We start from the raw sequence: 16376 nt of genomic DNA, 5'->3' as shown, positions 1-16376 counted from the left end.
TAATATAAATCTCGAAATAAAATTTTATAAATTTTTGTTAAAAAAAAATATAATTATATTAAGGGCAAATATATATACATATATATAATTATTACTTTTTTTTCAAATTTACTGGGGGCAAATGCCCCCCTTTATGTGAACCTCGGTCCGTCCCTGCTCTTAACTCTTGTCTGTGTGAATGCAAATCCACTCAACCAGCACAGTATTTCATTACAAGACTTTTGTTTATTTGTGGCTGTTTTTTTTTTTTTTTTTGTGGAGGTTTATAACCCCCATCAAATGATTTGTAGAGTCTCCAAAACCCCCCAAAATTTGAGGTGCCACAAGAATTTTTGCAGGAGATTTTTAAAAACCTCCACAATCTATTTAGTGAGGGTTTTGTGTGTGTTTAGTGAAGGTTTTATATTGAACTTTTGTGACAGTTTTAAATCATTTTTGTGGCAGTTTAAAACCCCCACAAATTAACTATTTTGTGAGGTTTTCAAACCTCCACAAATTTTGTAGTTATTTATTTTTAATTTCAAATCATTCATTAATCTCAAGTTAAAACCCTAAACATTCATTAATCTCATCTCATTTACATATTCTCAAATTAAAAATAGAAGGAATAAAATAAAAAATATACAAAGAAAATGTCTTCTTTCATGAATCAACTTGTATCTTTTATAAGCTGCAACATCAAATTATCCATTCGAGATGCACAAAATTCAACAAGAAATAAAAGTCTGAAAGGGAACAAATGAAATGATACAAACATACAAGCATATAGTTTTAATTCAGCAGAATAAGTAAATATATAAACTCTGAATAAAAGAAAACAGTAAAGCTAATTTTACAAAAAACAAAAGATGCTATACTTGACAAAGAGCTCTGTATTCCTTCTCAAGGCACTTGATACATGACTTCAAGCAGTATAAATAACAAGTCCTTACACAGTTCTTTGTCTCTTTATTATAGTGTCCTTTGACAAGTTCATCTCCTCCAATGCCGACGTTACTACCTCTAAAATTGGCTACAATATTTCATCCATAATCTTGTAAGGGCCAACCTCGGAGAGAAAGTCCAAGCAGGGATTGAGCCTCACAATATCCTGAAAGAAATAGTTCAGTGACATTAAAAGGACCAGTTTGAACATAGATGAGCTTCATATCTACCAGTCCACCTATGCCTAAATAATTTAATAAAAATTTATAAATAAGAAAGCAATTATATATGCAAATCATTGAACCTATTATTGTTCAAACACTAGTGTTTTTAACAGCAACAAAAGCACCAACCTTGTAACACCTCTATATTGAGATGTTCTCTGGCCAAATGTATCAATAAATTTTCTATGAGCAATTTGCTTCTGGTTCTGCTCCACCATTTCGTCTAAGATTATATAACTCAAAAATTTAATGGTCCATTGAAGAATTTGCCTCAGCACTATTACTTTCTAGGAATCGAATGAAGTGAACTTCTCAGTCTAATAACAATTTCAAGGACACAACAAAAAATTCTTGCATTCCGAACGTACAAAATCTATATGGGTAATTCTTCTGCACTAATATGAGAGTTGGAATTTAATACAATGTCAAATTCATATTCCTGCCATTGTTTTTGACTAGTCTCTATAGAGCAATATATTAAGAGACAGATGAGGGTAGGAAGAACTAGGAAACATTAATTCAACTACTCTTTTTTGGAAGTGCTTGAGTTCTCATCCTCCTGCCAAGTTGCTTGCCATTGTTTGTCATAAAATGTTGTCTCCTCCCAAAGCTTCTTAAGAGTTTCGACATCCTCGTTCTCTCAGATCAGAAGAACTCCCACCACTGCTACAAACAGAAGAGTTTTGCAAACGAATCACCAATCAAACACAGAAAAAAATCACCAATCAAACACTATTTCCTTTCTATACACACAAATGCATGCATAATAAATAAAAAGCTTAAAATGTTACCTTTGGTAAAATTTTGTACAAATTTTCATTCAAACATATCTCTTGCCAAGTTAGTAGCTATATTATCTTCAATAGCATCGCTATCTAATAAATTGGTAGCTAATTGGATGTACTCATTATTGGGGTCAAATAATTGTTCAAGTTCATGCTCTTGATACGGCTCATTTTCGTACACTACATCTTCATTTCCTTGACCCATGTCATATATATCCCTTGGCTTGACATGCACAGCAATACTCCACCCTTTATTTACCATATCATCAACATAATACACCATTTGTGCTTGAGATGCTTCAATATAAGGTTCATGTTCTTCACGCTCACCCATGTGAATTAATTTATCGAAATTGACGCAATTGAAATTCCAATGGTCTTTTTTATAACCTCTGTCCCTAGTAGTATCAGACCATTTGCATTTAAAAAGAACAACAGCAAATTGTCCATGGTAGTTGTTCCGAGGGTTACCTGAAACTGTAGGTCGATCTCGGACGAGATCTTCTATGCTGGTCGGAGATGACGTTTCTGACTTGTGGGCGGTGGCCAGAGCTGTCGTGTCCGACTTGTTGAACTGGCGATGCTGTTGATCCTTTGTCACCGGAGGGTGGTGGTACCTGCAAGAGACTCCGATGCTTAAGTTAGCAAGGGTATTAAGCAGGGTTTTTGTAGAATCAGAGTATGAGTTATACCTGGGTACTCCAGTGCATTTATAATGTTGTAGAGTGATATTTTCTGGAGATGAGATAGTTATCTTATCTTATCTTTGAGTGAAGTCATCTCATCTTTAGGGGAACCGTCCTTATCTTTCTAGGCTTTGGCTACCTTTAGATTTGGGACGTGTTCCTTTGTCTGGCCTTCTTGGGCCTCTGTAGTGATTTGGCTGACCTCTTTTACAAAGAGGTCGGATAATCCTGGTCTGAACAGGTCGGTCGACTTGTCGTCAATCAGCCCGGGTCGCACATCTCGGATCCGGGCATGAACAGTGCCCCTGCTTAAGTGTGGTCTTCCTTTTGAGGTTGTGTCCTTTTGGTCTTTCGACCTCTTCTTGAGAAGACGAGCTCGAGCATTTTTGTTGGATTTGTTGTTTTTTTTTGTAGGACTTCAATTTAGTAGCTTTAAATGCGGAACGTTTTTCCTTGTAGCGCACATTTTCGCACTGTCTTGGTAACGTGCGAGGGTTTTAATTGCTTATTAACCTCCCTCTTCACCGTTTCCTTTGCTTCTACTTCTTTTCAAATTTGTTCAAAGAGTTTCTTTTCTCCGCTTCTCCTCTTTTTGCTTCACTGCAACTTTCTTCCTTCTTGCATTTTTTGGCTCGTCTGTGACTTCTCCATTTTCGCTTACTCCCCAGTTTTTAACCATTTTCGCGCTTTTCTCGGAGGTGATTGCCAGTGTGAGCTTGCTGTTTGTTTTCGTCTTCATTACCTTCTTACTTTACAGGTTGGTCCTTTTTTCTTCTGCTTTCTTTTCGCACTATTTTATGTTTGAAAATTTTTTATCTTTGCTTGGTTTCGTGTTTAGAAAGCTTGAATCTTTTTCTGCCTTTGTCGTGAATCTAATCAAATGTGTGCTTTAAGAGTTTCTTTGATGTGCATAACTTTTTTGTGCTTCCTGCTGGTTAGGGTTTTGAATGTTGGTATTATCTCTGATTGTATCTTTCTTGATTTGCGCCTTTGATGATTTCCCCTTTGAAATGCCGAACCGTTTGATTCTGAGAAAGGTTGCGCCCTTGATGATTTCTCCTTTGCATGCTTTGATGTTTGATTATTTCGCTTTTGCTGATAGGCTATAAAAGGTGATGACTTTGATAGATTATTTTGTGTTTTCTCTTGTGGAATGTCACTGTCAAAGGAGGGTTGTTTTCTTGTTTGAGGGATGTCGGGACATAGGTCGCATTCTTTTGAACCCTTACTCCGTTGTTGCCTCCAAAGGGTACCCCTGGACCTTGGTGTGAGTCCTGGGGTCTCCTTTTACTGTTTGTATGCTTTAGCCCGAGTTGTATCCATATTTGTCTGAGATGTTTTGGTTAGTAATCCATTTTCTTTTTCTTACTGTAGGATTAGTTGACCCATGTTGTCTCGCAAAAACATTGTCGAGACCTCTTCCAGAGTCCCCGAGAGCATGTCGGATTAGCTGGACTCCCTCGTGTTGATGTGTATCTCTGTGGTAAATGCTGAGTATTGTGTAGAGCTGAGGAAACATCACAGGATTTGTAGTAGGCAGGAACAAGAGAAAAATTATGAGCTAGTAGCACCTGATCCTGATGAGAGGGTTTGTTTCCCGACCTCGTTCCGGGGGGAGCGTCCCTTCTTCTATGTCTATGACTATTTTTTCAGCCAGCTGAACATTACTTTTCCTTTTACTCCTTTTGAGACCAATTTGTTATGGTCGTGCAATGTATCTCCATCCCAGCTTCATCCGAATTTGTGGGGTTTCCTTAAGATTTTTCAATTACTGTGTCAAGAGTTGGGTGTTAAACCATCTCAAACCCTTTTTTCTTTACCTCTTTGTTTTGACTAAACCCGGGGTGGCTAAGAAGAAGGCTGCTTGGGTATCTTTCTGAGCTACCCAGGGAAAGAAAGTTTTTTCAATGTATGATGAGTCTTTTTGCGATTTCAAGAACTATTTTTTCAAGGTCTGAGCTGTTGAAGGAGCCCGGCCTTTCTTTTTGGATGAGAATAGCGAGCCCAGCTTTCCTTTAGAATGGCAAAAGAATGTAGTGGTATCTAGATAAACTTGAGAGATGTTGGATGAAGTCGATCAAGCCTTTGTAACTATGTTGGAAGAGAACTGGGGGCAGCCTCCTCATCTTGATACAAAGAGATTTCTAGGAAATCCCTCACTTCTCCGAGCTGAGCTGGGTAGTGGTCGACTTCTTTTGCATCTTGTTGTACTTGTTTATTTTGTCGAGCTGTGCATGTTCAGAGATGATTAGAACAATGACTCCATGAAGGCCTTCAAGAAGGCAAGAAAGGCTACAGCAGCCCAGAACATCTCGACAAAGGGGGCTGGGGAAGGATCTTCCCAGGTTCCTCCTAAAAAGCCGATATCGAGCACTTCTGGGCCAAGGAAGATGATTCCTACTCCTCAAGTCCACTTGGTTGATCCTCCCCAGGCTTCTGCTACTACCTCTTCTCCTACTGCCATCCCTCCTCCAAAAAGACAGAGGACTGTTGAGCCTTTCAATATGGATGCCCCCGACTTTGATGCTGTCGAGTTTGTTGATCAACAAATTGCTCCTTATGGTGTTGTTCCTATTGACCATGTATCCATCCTTCGTCATTTGGACTTCATTACTCGGAGCGGTATAAAAATGGCACACATGTTGGCAGCATTATTTCGAACTGCCCAGGATGTTCCAGTCCACACGACAAAGGCTTTTATAGAAGAGGCTAAGTCAGAATATGACAGGATCAAGGGGTTAAAGGAGGATCTCGAGGTGAAGGTGGCTAAACTGGAAAAGGAGTTGGAGGATGAGAAGACTCGGGCTACTGCTGCGGTGGCTTCTGCAAATCTGGCTGAGGAGATGGCGCATAAGCATAAGGAGAGCTATGTCCTGGCCTATGGCGAGATGATAGAGCTCAGGGAGAGGTTGAAATCTGCTCAGGCCGACTATACCGAGCTCCAGGGCCATCTTGTAGGTAGCATGAATGCTGCTTATGAGAATTTGAAGGCTCAGGTTCGAGTTCTTGCGCCCGAGCTCGACCTCACCCTATTCAGCTTGGACAACATTGTAGAAGATGGTAAGATTGTCCCTGATGGCCCGGATGATGACGATGTAGATGTAGACCCTCCTCCTGTGCCATTTGCAAAAGCCTCTGCTACCCCGGCTTCTTCAACTCCTACTACTGAGGTCGGCCAGCCCGACTCTGACCCTGATGTCCAGATCTTGAACTGGGATGATGGGACTGTAGATGCAATTCCCCTTCAGACTCGTCCTCCTTCACCCCGAGATACTGCTACTGGGGAGTCTTTGAATCCTTTATAGTCTTTCTTGATGTATTGTGTATAGCCCAGTCTGTGGGCTTTTGAACTCTTGTTTGTGTTTTGGTTGACTTGGATTTTTTAGTTGCTTTCCTTAGCAATTTATTTAGAAAAACAAATGCCCTTTCAATTCTTGAAGTCGCCTTTTTAGGTGGCTTTTCGATTTATAGTAGCTTTGTTATATGTTTGTTTGCATCTTCTTGACACTTTTCAGGAATCTTTAGAGTGTTGGAGTTTTGCTGTCTGACCTCTTTTGATTGCCTTTGTGCTTTATTTCCTGCTTTAGTCGAGGCTAGCTTTGTTCAACTATTTTTCTTCGCATTCTTTAGTAGAATACTTGCAGATTGATTTTATTGAGGTTATGGCTTTCTGGGTCCGACTTAAGTCCCTTATAGCGCACGCCTTCTGTTGGTCGATTTCTTTGCGAATTATTTTTAGTAATCCCTTGGGATTTACTTTTTATAACTCTGTTGTTTTGATCCGACTTCTTCATGTCGGTCCCTTCTAAGCTATTTTTGGTAATCCATTTTTTAGTTGGACCCCTGCCAGGTCTCTCTTTGTGGATTACCTTTTTATAGCTTTAGTTGGTTTGGGCCGACTTCTTCATGTCGGTCTCTTCTAAGTTATTTCTACTAATCCATTTTATTTGGACCTTGTCAGGTCTCTTTTTATGAGTTACTTTTTATAACTTTTTGTAGTTTTGTTGGGCCGACATCAACATGTCGGTCTCTTCTAATTAAGTTATTTCTAGTAATCCATTTTATTTGGACCTTGTCAGATCTCTTTTTATGGATTACTTTTATAACTTTTTGTAGTTTTGTTGGGCCGACTTCATCATGTCGGTCTCTTCTAAGTTATTTCTAGTAATCCATTTTAAGGGCTGGCCAGGACTCTTTTCTATGGGTTACTTTTTATAACTTTTTGTCGCTTTGATCTGGTCCAACTTCTTTTATGTCGGTCCATTTTAAGTTATTTCTAGCAGTCCATTTTTTGTTTCAGACCTCGTCAGGTCTCTATTCATGGATCGCTTTTTATAACTTCTTGCATTATTCTGTTTTTGTCGCTTTTCATCTTGCCGATTTTAATCCTCGCTTGGCCTGACCTTTGATGAATTCGGTTTTCATCTTCGCCGGCTTTATCATGATCGAGCAGTGAGTTTTGATTTTCACTTTTGCCGATCTGTAGCTTTATAATCGGGTGATGAATTCTTGCGTTTCAGATTAATACATCTTGATAAAGAAGATTTGTAGAAAATCTGAAAAAACTTTATTCAAAATAGAAAATATGCAAATATATACATGTGGGTGCTTTATCTTTCTAAGTCAGGTAGTTCATAGATCTTGGCTCGGTGCCTCGTTAAAAAACTTTTTCAGGAAAAAGAGTGCACTTTATCCTAAGATCTTTATTACCTCCTAACTATAATACCTTCTTAGGTTGCAGGCATGCCATGACCTTGGCAGCTCTCGCCCTTCGAGTTCAGACAGCCTATAGTAGCCATTTCCAAGTACTTCTATGACTCGGTAGGGTCCCTTCCAGTTTGCCGCGAGTTTTCCCTCTCCAGGTCGACTTGTTCCAATATCATTTCAGATTAGGATGAGGTCGTTGTTGGCAAAACTTCGTTGTACTACCTTTTTATTGTATCTTGAGGCCATTCGACGTTTTAGCGCCTCCTCCCTGATCTGAGCTCTTTCCCGTATTTTTGAAAGTAAGTCGAGCTCTTCTTTTTGAAGTTGGGAGTTGGCCTCTTCACTGTAGAAGATCGTTCTAGGGGACCCTTCTTCAATTTCTACTGGGATCATTGCCTCCATTCCATAAGCTAGTCGGAAAGGTGACTCCCCTGTCGTGGAGTGTGGAGTTGCCCGATATGCCCATAGGACTTGTAGGAACTCTTCAGCCCAGCTCCCTTTGCATCCTGTAATCTCCGTTTTAGCCCGGCTAATATAACTTTATTGGCGGCTTCTGCCTGTTCGTTGGCTTGGGGGTGTTCTACGGACGTGAATTGGTGCTTTATTTTCAAGTCAGCCACCAATTTTTTGAAGCCTGCGTCTGTGAATTGAGTGCCTTTGTCTGTGATAATGGAGTATAGAACCCCAAACCTTGTGACAATGTTTCTATATAGGAATTTTCGACTTCTTTGAGCAGTGGCGTTAGCTAGGGGCTCTGCCTCAATCCACTTTGTGAAATAGTCTACCCCTACGATGAAGAACTTGACCTGTCCTGATCCTTGAGGGAAGGGCCCAAGGAAGTCGAGTCCCCATTTTGCAAATGGCCAGAGTGAGGTTACACGAATGAGTTCCTCTGGTGGGACGATGTGGAAATTAGCATGTTTCTGACATGGTGGACATGTCTTTACGAACTCTGTTGCTTCCTTTTGTAAAGTCGGCCTATAGAATCCGCCTCGAAGTACTTTTTTGGTGAGAGCTTGTGCTCCGAGATGATTGCCATAGATGCCACTGTGTATTTCTTCTAAAACTTCCTTTGTGTTGGAAGTCGGCACACATTTTAACAGTGGTGTTAAAATCCCTCTCTTGTATAGAGTATTGTTTATAATGGTGTAGTATTGTGCCTCCCGTTTTAACCTATTCGCCTCATTCTTATCTGCAGGGAGTGTTTCTATTTTGAGATAGTTAATTATGGGAGTCATCCATCCTTGACCCAGACTTGTTATGGCTAGGACCTTTTCTTCTTCCGAAATTGACGGGTTCTGCAGTATTTCTTGGATGAGGCTTCTATTGTTGCCCGCTGGTTTGGTGCTGGCTAGTTTTGAGAGTGCATCAGCTCGAACATTCTGTCCCCGAGGTATGTGGCGGACCTCATATTCCCCGAGTTGTCCGAGCTATTCCCTGGATTTGTCCAAGTACTTTTTCATGGTGGGATCCTTGGCTTCGTAGCTCCCTGCTATTTGTGAGGTGACTACTTGTGAGTCACTGAAGATGATAAGTTTTTGAGCTCCAACCTCCTTAGCCAGCTTCAAACCAGCTAGTAATACCTCATATTTGACCTGATTGTTTGAAGCAGGGAACTCGAACATTAGGGAGAGTTCAATTTGGGTTCCCTGATTGCTTTCTATTATCACGCCTGCTCCGCTCTCGGTTTTGTTAGAGGAGTGGTGCGCAGAAATTGTGATTACACTTTGCTTATGTAAAGTTCATTGCTCTTTCTTTCCCTGGTAATGGCGCCAAAAACATGATGCCAAAACCACGGTTCACAACTTCGCACAACTGACCAGCAAGTGCACTGGGTCGTCCAAGTAATACCTTACGTGAGTAAGGGTCGAATCCCACGGAGATTGTTGGTATGAAGCAAGCTATGGTCACCTTGCAAATCTCAGTTAGACATATATAAATTGATAATGGTGTTTTCGAATAATAATTAATAGAATAGGGATAGAAATACTTATGTAATTCATTGGTGAGAATTTCAGATAAGCGAATGTAGATGCTTTCGTTCCTCTGAACCTCTGCTTTCCTGCTATCTTCATCCAATCAGTCTTACTCATTTCCATGGATGGCTTTATGTGATACATCACCACTGTCAATGGCTACTTTCGGTCATCTCTCGGGAAAATGATCCAATGCCCTGTCACGGCACGGCTAATCGTCTGGAGGCATCACCCTTGTCAATGGCTTCATCTTATCCTCTCAGTGAAAATGGTCAACGCACCCTGTCACGGCACGGCTATTCATCTGTCGGTTCTCGATCATGCTGGAATAGGATTTACTATCCTTTGCGTCTGTCACTAACGCCCCGCAATCGCGAGTTTGGAGCTCGTCACAGTCATTCATTCATTGAATCCTACTTGGAATACCACAGACAAGGTTTAGACCTTTCGGATTCTCTTGAATGCCGCCATCATTCTAGCTTACGCCACGAAGATTCTGGTTAGGAGATCTAAGAGATACTCATTCAATCTAATGTAGAACGGAAGTGGTTGTCAGGCACGCGTTCATAGGGAATGATGATGATTGTCACGTTCATCACATTCAGATTGAAGTACGAATGAATATCTTAGAAGCGAAACAAGATGAATTGAATAGAAAATAGTAGTACTTTGCATTAATCTTTGAGGAACAGCAGAGCTCCACACCTTAATCTATGGAGTGTAGAAACTCTACCGTTAAAAATACATAAGTGAAAGTCCAGGCATGGCCGAGAGGCCAGCCCTCAAACATGATCTAAGATAGCATACAACTGATCAAAGATGGTCAAAAAGACGTCTAATACAATAGTGAAAGGTCTTATTTATAATAAACTAGCTACTAGGGTTTACAGAAGTAAGTAATTGATGCATAAATCCACTTCCAGGGCCCACTTGGTGTGTGCTTGGGCTGAGCTTGAGTGTTGCACGTGTAGAGGTCCTTCTTGGAGTTGAACGCCAGCTTTTGTGCCAGTTTGGGCGTTCAACTCTGGTTTTGGCTCCTTTTCTGGCGCTGGACGCCAGATTTGGGCAGAAAGCTGGCGTTGAACGCCAGTTTACGTCATCTATTCTTGGCCAAAGTATGGACAATTATATATTGCTGGAAAGTCCTGGATGTCTATTTTCCAACGCAATTGGAAGCGCGCCATTTCGAGTTCGGTAGCTCCAGAAAATCCACTTTGAGTGCAGGAAGGTCAGAATCCAACAGCATCAGCAGTCCTTCTTCAACCTCTGAATCTGATTTTTGCTCAAGTCCCTCAATTTCAGCCAGAAAATACCTGAAATCACAGAAAAACGCACAAACTCATAGTAAAGTCCAGAAATGTGAATTTAACATAAAAACTAATGAAAACATCCCTAAAAGTAACTAGATCCTACTAAAAACATACTAAAAACAATGTCAAAAAGCGTATAAATTATCCGCTCATCAAGGAGCTGTCTACGTAGAGATTCCATTCTGTAGAGATTTTCGGGGTGTCAGTAAACTCTGCAATAAAGTCGGCCAGGTACTGTGATTTGATGGCTGTTCGAGCTTCATATTGAATGTCGAATTCAGACAACTCGACTGCCCACTGTAAGATTCTTCTCGCCAAATCTGTTTTCTGTAAAATGCCTTTAATGGGATGGTTAGTCCGAACCTTGATGATGTGGGCTTGAAAATATGGGCGAAGTCGTCGAGATGTTAGTATGAGAACATAGGCAAATTTTTCTATTTTTTGGTAGTTCAGTTCGGACCCTTGTAGTGCTTTGCTGATGAAGTATATAGGTTGTTGTCCACTTTCATCCTCTCTGACCAGTGCTGAGGCTACTGCCCGATTTCCTACAGCGAGGTACAATACAAGTGGTTCTCCTTCCCGTGGCTGAGTTAGAATAGGTGGTTGTACCAGGAACCTTTTGAAATCCTGGAAAGCCTGCTCGCACTCCGTTGTCCATTCAAACCTCTTTCCCTTCCTTAGAGTGGCGTAGAAGGGGAGAGATCTTATTGCTGATCTGGCTAGAAATCTGGACAAGGCTGCCAATCTTTCGTTGAGTTGTTGCACCTCTGTAACACAGCTCGGGCTTTTCATGTCGATTATGACCTGGCACTTGTCCGGGTTTGCTTCTATTCCTCTTTTTGTGAGCATGAATCCCAGAAATTTGCTGGCTTCTACTGCGAAGGTGTATTTTGCTGGATTAAGTCTCATTCCATGCTTACGTATGGTTTTGAAAACTTGGGCGGGGTCGGATAGTAATGTCTCCTCGCTTTATGTTTTCACTAACATGTCGTCCACATATACCTCCATAAGTTTCCCGATATGGTCTGCGAATACCTTGTTCATTAATCTTTGAACGCCAGCTTTTGTGCCAGTTTGGGCGTTCAACTCTGGTTTTGGCTCCTTTTCTGGCGCTGGATGCCAGATTTGGGCAGAAAGCTGGCGTTGAACACCAGTTTACGTCGTCTATTCTTGGCCAAAGTATGGACTATTATATATTTCTGGAAAGCCCTGGATGTCTATTTTCCAACGCAATTCGAAGCGCGCCATTTCGAGTTCTGTAGCTCCAGAAAATCCACTTTGGGTGCAGGGAGGTCAGAATCCAACAGCATCAGCAGTCCTTCTTCAACCTCTGAATCTGATTTTTGCTCAAGTCCCTCAATTTCAGCCAGAAAATACCTGAAATCACAGAAAAATACACAAACTCATAGTAAAGTCCAGAAATGTGAATTTAACATAAAAACTAATGAAAACATCCCTAAAAGTAACTAGATCCTACTAAAAACATACTAAAAACAATGTCAAAAAGCGTATAAATTATCCGCTCATCACAACACCAAACTTAAATTGTTGCTTGTCCCCAAGCAACTGAAAATCACTTAGGATAAAAAGAAGAGAATATACTATAAATTCCAAACTATCAATGAAACAGAGCTTCAATCATATGAGCGGGACTTATAGCTTTTTGCCTCTTGAATAGTTTTGGCATCTCACTCTATCCATTGAGGTTCAGAATGATTGGCATCTATAGGAACTCAGAGTTCAGATAGTGTTATTGATTCTCCTAGTTCAGTATGATGATTCTTGAACACAGCTTCTTTATGAGTCTTGGCCGTGGCCCTAAGCACTTTGTTTTCCAGTATTACTACCGGATACATAAATGCCACAGACACATAATTGGGTGAACCTTTTCAGATTGTGACTCAGCTTTGCTAAAGTCCCCAATTAGAGGTGTCCAGGGTTCTTAAGCACACTCTTTTTTTGCTTTGGACCTTGACTTTAACCGCTCAGTCTCAAGTTTTCACTTGACACCTACACGCCACAAGCACATGGTTAGGGACAGCTTGGTTTAGCCGCTTAGACCAGGATTTTATTCCTTTAGGCCCTCCTATCCACTGATGCTCAAAGCCTTGGGATCCTTTTTATTTACCCTTGCCTTTTGGTTTTAAGGGTTATTGGCTTTTTGCTCTTGCCTCTTGGTTTTAAGAGCTTTTGGCTTTTTCTGCTTGCTTTTTCTTTTTCTTTTTCTTTTTTTTTGCCTATTTTTTTTTCTGCAAGCTTTGTTCTTTGCTGCTTTTTCTTGCTTCAAGAATCATTTTTATGATTTTTCAGATTATCAAATAACATGTCTCCTAGTCATCATTCTTTCAAGAGCCAACATATTTAACATTCTTAAACAACAACTTCAAAAGATATATGCATTGTTCAAGCATACATTCAGAAAACAAGAAGCATTGTCACCACATTAATATAATTAAGCTAAGTTCAAGGATAAATTTGAAACTCATGTACTTCTTGTTCTTTTGAATTAAAACATTTTTCATTTAAGAGAGGTGATGGATTCATAGGACATTCATAACTTTAAGACAAAGTTACTAACTACTAATGATCATGTAATGAAGACACAAACATAGATAAGCACATAACATAGAAAACGAAAAACAGAAGAAATAAGAACAAGGAATGAATCCACCTTAGTAATGGTGGCGTTTCCTTCTTGAGGAACCAATGATGTCCTTGAGCTCTTCTATGTCTCTTCCTTGTCTTTGTTGCTCCTCCTTCATTGCTTTTAGATCTTCTCTGATTTCATGAAGGATGAGGGAGTGCTCTTGATGTTCCACCCTTAGTTGCTTCCAATAATTGTGTGGAAGAAAATGTATCCCCTGAGGTATCTCAGGGATCTCTTGATTTGCAGTCAAATGTTCTACCACTGAGCTATAGACCCTTGATTGAAGCTTTTGTCTTCCCTTTCCTCTTTCTAGAGGTTTCTCTGGCCTTAGGTGCCATCAATGGTTATGGAAAAAAACAAAAAAGCTATGCTTTTACCACACCAAACTTAGAATGTTGCTCGCCCTCGAGCAAAAGAAGAAAGAACAGAAGAAGAAGAAGAAGATATGAAGGAGATGGATGGATGTGTGTATTCGGCCATATGGGTGGGATTGGGTGGGAGAGAGATGTTGAATTTTGAAGGTAGTGGGTGTATGGATGTGAGTGGTAAATGGAAAACAGAAGGGATGATCATGAATGGAAAGAGAGATGATGAGGTAGGTGGGGATCCTGTGGGGTCCACAGATCCTGAGGTGTCAAGGCATTTACATCCCTGCACCAATTTAGGCATGTAAAATGCCCTTGCACACAACTCTGGGCGTTCAGCGCCAGGTTGGTGCCCATTTTGGGCGTTCAATGCCCATTTGTTGCCATGTCTGGTGTTGAACGCCAGAACCATGCTTGTTCTGGGCGTTCAGTGCCAGGATGCTGCCCATTTTGGGTGTTCAGCGCCAGAACCATGCTCTGTTCTGGCGTTGAACGCCAGACAGATGCTCCTCCAGGGTGTGATTTTTCTTCTGCTGTTTTTGATTCTGTTTTTGATTTTTTTGTTTATTTTGTGACTCCACATGATCATGAACCTATAGAGACATATAACTAAGAAAAATATAGTTAGATAAATAGAAATTGGGTTGCCTCCCAACAAGTGCTTCTTTAATGTCAATAGCTTGACAGTGGGCTCTCATGGAGCCTCACAGATGTTCAGAGCATTGTTGAGACTCTCCAACACCAAACTTAGAGTTTGGATATGGGAGTTCAACACCAAACTTAGAGTTTGGTTGTGGCCTCCCAACACCAAACTTAGAGTTTGACTGTGGGGGCTTGGGTTGACTCTGCTTTGAGAGAAGCTTTTCATGCTTCCTCTCCATGGTTGCAGAGGGAGATCCTTGAGTTTTAAACACAAGGGAGTCCTCATTCCATTGAAGGACTAGTTCACCTCTGTCAACATCAATCACAGCTCTTGCTGTGGCCAGGAAAGGTCTTCCTAGGATGATGGATTCATCCTCTTCCTTTCCAGTATCCAGGACTATGAAATCAGCAGGGATGTAAAGGCCTTCAACCTTTACTAACACGTCCTCTACTTGTCCATATGCCTGTTTTCTTGAATTGTCTGCCATCTCTAATGAGATTTTAGCAGCTTGCACCCCATAGATTCCCAGTTTCTCTATTACAGAGAGGGGCATGAGGTTTATTCCTGAACTAAGGTCACATAGAGCCTTAAAGATCATGGTGCCTATGGTACAGGGTATTATGAACTTTCCAGGATCCTGTCTCTTCTGAGGCAATGTCACTTGATCCAGATCACTTAGTTCATTGATGAACAAGGGAGGTTCAACTTCCCAAGTATCAATGCCAAATAATTTGGCATTCAGCTTCATGATTGCACCAAGAAACTTGGCAGTTTGCTCTTCAGTAACATCCTCATTCTCTTCAGAAGAGGAATACTCATCAGAGCTCATGAAGGGCATAAGGAGGTTCAATGGAATCTCTATGGTCTCTAGATGAGCCTCAGAGTCCTTTGGTTCCTCAGAGGGAAGCTCCTTATTGACCACTGGACGTCCCAGGAGGTCTTTCTCTTTGGGATTCACGTCCTCCTCTTCTTCTTTGGGTTCGGCCATGGTGCTTATGTCAATGGCCTTGCACTCTCCTTTTGGATTCTCTTCTGTATTGCTTGGGAGAGTACTAGGAGGGATTTCAGTGATCCTTTTACTCAGCTGGCCCACTTGTGCTTCCAGATTTCTAATGGAAGATCTTGTTTCATTCATGAAACTTATAGTGGCCTTAGATAGATCAGAGACTAAGTTTGCTAAATTAGAAGTATTTTGTTCAGAGTTCTCTGTCTGTTGCTGAGTGGATGATGGAAAAGGCTTGCTATTGCTAAACTTGTTTCTTCCACCATTATTAAAGCCTTGTTGAGGCTTTTGATCCTTCCATGAGAAATTTGGATGATTTCTCCATGATGAGTTATAGGTGTTTCCATAAGGTTCACCTAAATAATTTACCTCTGCTATTGCAGGGTTCTCAAGATCATAAGCTTCTTCTGCATAAGAAGCCTCTTGAGTACTGTTGGATGCAGCTTGCATTCCATTCAGACTCTGAGAAATCATATTGACTTGCTGAGTCAATATTTTATTCTGAGCCAATATGGCATTCAGAGTATCAATCTCAAGAACTCCCTTCTTCATAGGCGTCCCATTATTCACAGGATTCCTTTCAAAAGTGTACATGAATTGGTTATTTGCAATCATGTCAATGAGTTCTTGAGCTTCTGCAGGCGTTTTCTTCAGGTGAATGGATCCACCTGCAGAGGTATCCAATGACATCTTAGATAACTCAGACAGACCATCATAGAATATATCCAGGATGGTCCATTCTGAAAGCATGTCAGAAGGACACTTTTTGGTCAGTCCTTTGTATCTCTCCCAAGCTTCATAGAGGGATTCACCTTCTTTCTATCTGAAGGTTTGAACATTCACTCTAAGCTTGCTCAGCTTTTGAGGAGGAAAGAACTTGGCTAGGAAGGCCTTGACCAGCTTATCCCAAGAGTTCAGGCTATCCTTAGGTTGAGAGTCCAACCATACTCTAGCTCTGTCTCTTACAGCAAAAGGGAAAAGCATGAGCCTGTAGACTTCAGGATCTACTCCATTAGTCTTAACAGTATCACAGATCTGCAACAATTCAGTTAAGAACTGAAAAGGATCTTCAGATGGAAGTCCATGAAACTTGCAGTTCTGCTGCA

At 40.9% G+C, this 16376-nt stretch overlaps 1 non-coding gene across 1 annotated transcript; it reads left to right on the top strand.

Annotated features, from left to right (window-relative positions):
• Nucleotides 1-16014: 16014 nt before the first annotated feature.
• LOC112787234 (small nucleolar RNA R71) lies at nucleotides 16015-16122 on the top strand. The gene has a single exon (XR_003194657.1). It is a non-coding gene; the product is annotated as a small nucleolar RNA R71 (small nucleolar RNA).
• The last annotated feature ends 254 nt before the right edge of the window (nucleotides 16123-16376 follow it).

The sequence above is a fragment of the Arachis hypogaea genome, chromosome 20 (genome assembly GCF_003086295.3).
Source record: "Arachis hypogaea cultivar Tifrunner chromosome 20, arahy.Tifrunner.gnm2.J5K5, whole genome shotgun sequence".
In the NCBI taxonomy this organism is placed as follows: domain Eukaryota; kingdom Viridiplantae; phylum Streptophyta; class Magnoliopsida; order Fabales; family Fabaceae; genus Arachis; species Arachis hypogaea.
Note: the sequence above shows the minus strand (reverse complement) of the source record. Positions and strands in the feature narration are given on the sequence as shown.